We start from the raw sequence: 8,997 nt of genomic DNA on the forward strand, positions 1-8,997 counted from the left end.
ATTGTTATATATTCCTGGTGTATTGACCCTTTTATAATTATAAACTGCCCCTCTTTATCTCTAATAACTTTTTTTTTTAAACTCTATTTTATCTGATATCACTAAAGCCGCTCCAGCTTTCTTGTGGTTGCTGTTTGCGTGACATATATATGTTTTATTTTTAAACTTTCAACCTATTTGTATCTTTGAATCTCAAATGTGTCCTATGGGCAGCATATAGTTTGATTATGTTTTTAAATCCAGTCAGACAATCTCTTCCTATTGAATATGTTACTTAATCTATTCCCATTTAATGTTATTATTGATATAATTGGATTTATGTCTACCATTTTACTTCTTGTTTATATATATCTTATGCAGTTTTTTGTTCCTCTATTCTTCCTTTATGGCTTTCTATTGCATTAGGTGAATGTTTTCTAAGGTAGCATTTTAATTCCTTTAAGGATTTTTTCAGTACTTTTGTTTTATTTTGTTTTTAGTTTCTTAGTAGTTGCTCTAGCTGCTTTTACATTTGAACTTATCTGAGTCAGCTTCTGATTTATATTAGCTTAATTCTAGTGATATATTTTAATAGAAATAACTCTGCTATATAGCTCTATTCCTCTCCCCCCTTTTGTGATATTATTGTGTATATTGTTATATTGCATTTACTAATGTTATTATTATTATTATTTTTTGAGACAGAGTCTCACTCTGTTGCCTGGGCTAGAGTGAGTGCCGTGGCGTCAGCCTAGCTCACAGCAACCTCAAACTCCTGGGCTCAAGTGATCCTCCTGGCTTAGCCTCCCAAGTAGCTGGGACTACAGGCATGCGCCACCATGCCCGGCTAATTTTGTTTCTATTTTTGGTAGAGATGGGGTTCTCACTCTTGCTCAGGCTGATCTCGAACTCCTGAGCTCAAATGATCCGCCCGCTTTCCGGAGTGCTAGGATTACAGGTGTGAGCTACGGTGCCCGGCCACATTTACTAATGTAATAAACCCAACAATACATTGTTATAGTTATTACTTTACCATCTGTAGTTATTTCCTTACCCCTATATAGATTTGCTCCTGCCTAACTACTTTGTCCTATTATTGGTAAACATATTACACATATATTACATGTTTATGTGTTAAAGACCCAACAATACATTATATACATATTACTTTATACAATTGCTGTATCAGTCAATGAAGGGAAAAAAAGAGAGAGAAATATATACTGTTATGGCAAGGTGTACAGCTAGTGTTACAGTGCTTGACCAGGGAAAGAACCGCACTGGGAGAGTCGGAAAACAGTCTTTATTCCTCCAACAGGCTCAGGCCACTACTGACTTCTGACCCCCTTCCTTGTTCTCCTCCTGTTTTTATACTCTTGGTAGGACTCAAAAAGCGTCCAATCAGCAACAAGCTTTAACATCCAATCAGGCTGGGTGTGGTGGCTCACCCCTGTAATCCTAGTACTCTGGGAGGCCAAGGCTGGAGGACTGCTCGAGGTCATGAGTTCGAAACCAGCCTGAGCAAGAGCAAGGCCCCATCTCTACTATAAATAGAAAGAAATTAATTGGCCAACTAAAATATATAGAAAAAATTAGCCAGGCATGGTGGCACATGCCTGTAGTCCCAGTTACTCAGGAGGCTGAGGCAGGAGGATCGCCTAAGCCCAGGAGTTTGAGGTTGCTGTGAGCTAGGCTGACGCCACAGCACTCTACCCTAGGCAACAGTGAGACTCTGTCTCAAAAACAAAACAAAACAAATCCAATCAGCAACAAGCTTTAACATCCAACCAGCAACAGTGGGATTCAAAAAGTATCCAATCAAGATTGCGCAGCCAGCGCAGCCGGAGGCTGGGAGCAGGTGGCCGAGCACCCAGCGGGGGCCTGGACAGCGGGCGCCTGGACAGCGGGCTTCCGCCTGGGAGGCCCGGCCCCAGCAGCCCGCACTTGCCATGGCCTACAGCCGGCCTGGCGCAGTGCTGGCCGGCGGGAAGACGGAGGGCAGGGAGGCAGAGCGGCGGGGAGGCGGTGAGCGGCTGCGTCCCGGAGCCCGACAGCTATGGTCTGTCAATACTTCTACTGTATTTTATAATGACGTAATTATCTTTATCAGTGCACTTTGTCTTTTCATGTAAATTCAATGTATCATCTGAGGTCATTTGTCTTAGCCTGAAGAACTTCCTTTAATATTATTTTTTGTAGAATGTATCTGCAAGCAACAGATTTTCTCATTTTTTGTTTATCTGGGAAAGTCTTCATTTCACCGTTATTTCCAAGGGATAGCTTAGCTAGATATAGGGTTCTTGGTTAACGGGTTTCTTTTTCTTTGAGCACTTAGAACATGTTGTCCCATTGATTCTGACCTCCGTGGTTTCTGCGGAGAGGTCAGAGGTTGGTCTTATTCAGGTTCCCTTTTAAGTCAGGAGTCGTTTTTCTCTTGCTACCTTAAAGGTTTTCCCCTTGTCTTTGCCTTTCAGCATTTTTGCTATAATGTGTCTGTGTCTCACTGTGTTTATCTTACCTGAAGTTTATTGAGCTTCCTGGATGTATAAGTTATTGTTTTACAATAAATTTGGGAAGTTTTCTGCCATTATTTCTTTGAGTACTTTTTCTGCTCTTTCCCCCCCCACCGCCGTCTGGTAATCCTTTTTTTTTCTTGAGACAGAGTCTCGCTTTGTTGTCCAGGCTAGAGTGAGTGCCGTGGCGTCAGCAACCTCAAACTCCTGGGCTCAAGTGATCCTACTGCCTCAGCCTCCGGAGTAGCTGGGACTAAAGGCATGTGCCACCATGCCCGGCTAATTTTTTCTATATATATATATCAGTTGGCCAATTAATTTCTTTCTATTTTTTTTTTTTTTTTTTTTTGCGACAGAGTCTCACTTTGTTGTCCAGGCTAGAGTGAGTGCCGTGGCGTCAGCCTAGCTCACAGCAACCTCAAACTCCTGGGCTTGAGTGATCCTTCTGCCTCAGCCTCCCGAGTAGCTGGGACTACAGTCATGCGCCACCATGCCCGGCTAATTTTTTATATATATATCAGTTGGCCAATTAATTTCTTTCTATTTATAGTAGAGACGGGGTCTCGCTCTTGCTCAGGCTGGTTTTGAACTCCTGACCTTGAGCAACCCGCCCGCCTCGGCCTCCCAAGAGCTAGGATTACAGGCGTGAGCCACAGCGCCCGGCCTAATTTCTTTCTATTAATGGTAGAGATGGGGTCTCCCTCTTGCTCAGGCTGGTTTCGAACTCCTGACCTAGAACAATCCACCCGCCTGGGCCTCCCACAGTGCTAGAATTATAGGCGTGAGCCACCCTGCCCGGCCCTGGTAACCCTATTATGTGCATGGTGATGTGCTTCATGGGGTCCTGGGTTTCTCTGAGGCTCTCTCCATTTTTGTTCATTTTTTCCTCTTTGTTCTGTTCTGACATGTGCTCTGTCTCACAGGCAGCTTCCGCTGCCTGCTTCTCCCCTCTTCTCCCCTTGTGTATGCGTCATGTTTTCCTGTTTTTTGCAAGTCTCATAATTTTTTGTTGGAAACTGGACATTTTAGAAAATACATTGTACCAATTCTGGCTATGAGTCCCCCCACTCTGGGGCTTGTCATTATTATTTTCTTGTTTGTTTGTTTAGTGACCAGTTGGATTGTTTAGTGAAGTCTATTTCCTCTGCACAGTGTTCAGCCTAGGATGCTGCTCCACAGGGAGGTGCTGCTTTGGGTCTGACCACCAGCACCCTGCAATGACGTGACTTTGCTAGGGCTCTCTTCTTCTCTTTCCCTGACCACACCCAGCTGTTAAGCTGCATTGATTGCCAACTAATTGCTCTATCATTTCAATATTGCCCTGCTCTGTAAAATAATCCAATCAACTCTGGCTCCTTGGAAGGAATAGTGTGTGAGGTCCATATTTGATAATTGCTTTGACCTCAGGAAGGCCACTCCTACCTGTATTATTCCACGTTCTTTCTTGGCCTACAGTTTAGCCTGTGTCTGGAACCTCCTCCAGATTGCCTCTCTCCATACCTGCTGCTCCTCTCAAGAGCACCTTTGGCTTGAATTTCTTCGCTTTGCATTGCAAATGAGGTCGGTTCCTTTTTTTTAAGACTGGGATCTTACTCTGTCACCCAGGCTAGAGTATAGTGGCATCATCATAGCTCACTGTAACCTCAAACTCCTGAGCTCAAATGATCCTCCTGTCTCAGCCTCCCAAATAGCTGGGACTACAGATGTGCACTACCAAGTCCAGCTAATTTAAAAAAACTCTTTTTGTAGAGACAGAGTCTCACTATGTTGCCCAGGCTACTCTCAAACTGCTAACCTCAAGCCATCCTCCAGCCTCCCAGAGTGCAAGGATTACATGCGAGCCCCCACGCCCAGCCAGGTCAGTTCCTTTGGGAAGAGATTAGATCTGTTTTATGGCCTGTATCTTCCTTAGGGAAAATCTCTCTCTAAGCTGGGGCTCTGGAGCTGGGAGTGGAGACAATATCAGGCTTCTCTCTGATACCCTGCTCTAGGAGCTGAGCACTTGGGAGTGAGGAAATGGCCTCAGGCCCTCCCAGCTTGCATCTCCTGGTGTGGAAGCAGAGGTGATCAGGGCCCCAGTATTTGCAGCACTCTGCTCCCAAGGCAGAGCTTCTGTTCCGTGAGGGGGGCTGGGTGGAAGAAGGGAGGCCCCACCTCTTGGCTACGCTCACCCAGGACTTAGCCTCAGCAAAAAGCAGCCTGGGGTAGGACGGGAAAATGGACATCCTGCTCTTCCTGGGAGGAAAGTCTGCTAGTGGGAGCTGGGGGGAGGGAGAGGCTATTTCCTTGGACTGGGGACAGGGCGGGGCCCATGTGCTTGGCTGAAGCATCCAGAGTGGAATCTTGGCCTCACTGAGCTGGGAGGAGGGGAAGGAAGGGAGTGGTCTTGGTTAAAACGACACAGACTTGCCTTTCTTACCAAACTTTCATATATGTTCTGGAATTGCAGTGTGCTCATTTTCTCTCATCCTTAGGGCCATTTCCAGAGGCTTTCATATTGGCTCGCTTGTTCACTAGTTCTCCTGGGTGTGGGTCCACAGAGTCCCTGGCATACCGCAAGTCAGGCTCTGAAGTCAGAGGTTTGGGTTTGGTTTTTTATTTTTTCACTGTTATATGCACAAACTCTCGCATAGAGCCTGGCACAAAATTTAGGCTCAAGAAATTTCTTTTTTTTTTTTGAGGCAGAGTCTCACTCTGTTGCCTAGTCTAGAGTGCTGTGGCGTCAGCCTAGCTCACAGCAACCTGAAACTCCTGGGCTCAAGCAATCCTTCTGCCTCAGCCTCCTGAGTGGCTGGGACTACAGGCATGTGCCACTATGCCCAGCTAATTTTTTCCATATATTTTTAGTTGGCCAATTAATTTCTTTCTATTTTTTTAGCACAGATGGGGTCTCGCTCTTGCTCAGGCTGGTTTCAAATTCCTGACCTTGAGTGATGCTCCTGCCTTGGCCTCCCAGAGTGCTAGGATTACAGGTGTGAACCACCTTGCCTGGCCTAGAAATATTTCTTGAATGAATAAGTAGCCGAAAACAACTTGATTCTTTCTCTCCACCTTCCTTTAAACTTTCCCTGACAAATGTTTTCTTCCCTACTCCTAGATAGAAACTCAGGGAGGTTGCTCAGATGTTTCAGCCAATCTCTGCAGATAGAAAGTCCCCATCCGGCCTCTTCGGAGTGTTCCAGGGTCTAGTCCAGTCTAATACTTACAGGACTTCAAACATCATTGACGTTGCAGCCCCCACTCTGGGCTGGAGTGGAAGGTCATGGTCAATTTCTTCTCTCTGTCCTCATCTTCCTTGTCCTCTAGCCTCAAGCTGCTACCTCTGACTCAGAGTGCTGTGGGCCCGACCCCCTGTGGGCCGACCCGAGGGGGAGGCGTCTCTTGTTTCCTGTGGCTGCTGCAACAAATGACCACAAACTCTGTGGCTCAGACATGCGGGGTTATTCTTACTGTCCTGGAGGCTCGGCCACTCCTTCTGGAGAAGAACCTGTTCCTTCTCCTCTTCCAGGCTCCAGCCTGCATTCCTCCAGCTTGGAAGCTGGCGGTGCAGCATATGGCTTTTGTCATTACAGCTTCTCCTCTTTGTCCGATCCCCCTCTGCCTCTCTCTTATGAGGACCTTCGAGTCCAGGATAATCTCCTGTCTTCAGATCCTTAACTTACTCGCACCTGTAGAGCCCCTTTGCCAACGGGTCCCAGGGGTCAGGACCTGGGTGTCTTTGGGCCCATTATTCAGCCGACCACAAGGGTTTGGGTTTTAAGCACCGAGGCAGTGGCTGGTCTGGCCTGGCTTGGCCAGTGCCAACACTGAGTTTTCCTCCTGTGGGCAGTTTTTTTTTTTTTTGAGACAGAGTCTCGCTTTGTTGCCCAGGCTAGAGTGAGTGCCATGGCATCAGCCTAGCTCACAGCATCCTCAAACCCCTGGGCTCAAGCGATCCTCCTGCTTCAGCCTCCCACGTAGCTGGGACTACAGGCATGTGCCACCATGCCCGGCTAATTTTTTTAATATATATTAGGTGGCCAATTAATTTCTTTCTATTTATAGTAGAGACGGGTTTCGCTCTTGCTCAGGCTGGTTTCAAACTCCTGACCTCGAGCAATCTGCCCGCCTTGGCCTCCCAGAGTGCTAGGATTACAGGCGTGAGCCACTGCGCCCGTCCCTGTGGGCAGTTTTTGAGGGGCCTCCCACGGGAACCCCAGCTGCTGCTCCCAGTGCTCTCCCAGCCACCAGCTCCTGACATCCCTCGTTCTAAACCCCAGCACCTACCTCAGTTGGGGTGCTGCACCCCTCAAGGGTCCTCTTGAGACCAGCCTTTATAAAATTAATAAAGGGCCACCAGGTGGAAACTGTGGCAGGGGAAATATATATACACCCAGCCATTGTTCCCTGGCTTGCTGTCCTGTAATCACTCACTACTCAGGAGTCACATAGCTGATGGCCATAAAGATTCTCAGCTTTGTTCGTTATTCCCACAGATAACATCGCCCTTGTGAAACCTAAGGCTAGTTTTTGAGAAATCTTCCAGCCCTGCATTCCGGTGGAACGGCTGACCAACCCAGACCAGCGGCCCGTACCAGGGAACTGACTCAGCTGGTCTTGAGCCCCCACCCAAGAATGGACTCAGCAAGAAGATGGTTTCTACACTCCTGCGGTTCCACCCCAGACCCAGCCGATTAGCAGACCCAGTTGCCTAGCCCTTTGCCCGCCAAACTATCTTTAAAAACCTTAAAAATTCTTGGGGAGATGGATTTGAGAACGTCCTCTCATCTCCTTGCAGGGCGCCTGTGATGTCAGACCTTTCTCTGCTGTGAGCCTAGTGTATTGGCTTCCTCTTGCAGAGGACGATGAGCTTGGTACAGCTGTAACGCTCTCAGTTACATCCTATTCGTGGCGTCCTATTTGGCCTCTGGATGTTGGGACATATGTACCCTCCAACGGGGATTTGCTGCTCCCTCCTCACCTGGCTGTCTGGGCTCAGTGTGCAGGGGGCAGCCCGGGGCGGGGCTCCTCCTACGGCACCCTGAGGCCTGAGGCCACGCGGCACAGGAGCTATGGGCAGGGACCTGGCCTCAGGCCCGCCTGGGTTTGCACCCCACGCTGCGTCTTACTAGCTGTCGGCCTTTGGGAGAGTTGCCTACCTCTTGTACAGAACGAGGCCCAGAATAAACACCTCCAGAGAACACAAAGTAAAGCAGCCGTCTGGCCCACAAGCCCCGGGGGACACGTGCTCAGTTTCACAAGGGGAAGCCACCCCACCTTTGGTTTTGAGGCACCTCAGATAGGGGGTGGGGGTGGATCTCAACCCCCTGTTGCATCATTCTGAGGCTCTGAAACCTCAGCTGAAACTGAGCCGGAAAGAGGAGTCTTATAACATCCTGTCGCCCTTGGCTTCCTCCGAGGCGGAAAGGGGGTGCTGTGCGCACAGCGGCGCGTGGGAAGGGGCCTCCAGAGTGGGCGGGGCACCTGTTGTCTTCTCTTCTTTCCCCTCAACTTTCTGAAAAAATAAACCTCTTATTTTGAGGTAACTGAATTCACATACATCTGCTCAACTTTCTAGAAGAAATTCAAACCTTCTGAAAAGCCACAAGAACAGTACAGTGCCACCCGCTGGCCCTTCTCCTGTGTTCGGCAGTTCCCATTCAATTGAGTCCATAGTTTTTAATCTATTTTCCATATGTCCATAGACATGGGGATAAATATAGATGCTCTGTCTACTAGGCAATATATTTCTAAAAATTCACACACATACACACACACACACACACACAGACATGACATTTCCCCCCAACCCTGGCTGCTGAGACGGCTGAGCAGTGGCACCGAGCAGTAGCAAGCTCACCTAGCACCTGAGCACCCTCAGTTCCCAAATCCCACCCTCCACTAAAATCCCTTTGGCCATCTCCTTGCAGAGAGGGTTGATTGCAGGTGCGGTCATTCTTGTCATATGCAACTACCACAGAGCTGAGAAGCCAGGGGGAAAAGAACCCAGGGCTGAGGCATTGCTCCAAGACCGCAGTTCCCGTGTGGCTGCTCCAAGTCCCCCTTGTAACCTGAGACCAGTTTGACTGATGGCTTTTGAGATAACTTGCTGCAATTCTAGGACTCATTTTGCCCACCACCAACCACTCACCACCCAGAGTGAGCCACTTCCCACACCTTCCCTCGTGCTCATGAACTTCTTCAAAGAGCAGTACCTAATGTTTCTCCTGTTTAATAAAATCTCTAACCTTCTCTTTGTTCATCCTTCAGGTGTACTAAAGACCACCTGGTCTGCACAGATGGCCCCAATTGCAAGTCTTTCTTCCCAGATGAAACATTACATGTAGAGATTCATGTCTACATTTTTATTCTGACTTTGACTCAGGGCTGGGCAGAGGTGTTCGGGATGAGCCTTGAGCCTGTTGTTAGCCAGGCAGTCAGGACACTTCAGGGAATGATGGGGACAGGTCAAAAGGACAAGGAGCCAGCTTGAAGGGGGTCCCACTGGCCAAATCAGGGACCATTT

The sequence above is a fragment of the Microcebus murinus genome, chromosome 18 (assembly GCF_040939455.1).
Source record: "Microcebus murinus isolate Inina chromosome 18, M.murinus_Inina_mat1.0, whole genome shotgun sequence".
NCBI classification, from domain to species: domain Eukaryota; kingdom Metazoa; phylum Chordata; class Mammalia; order Primates; family Cheirogaleidae; genus Microcebus; species Microcebus murinus.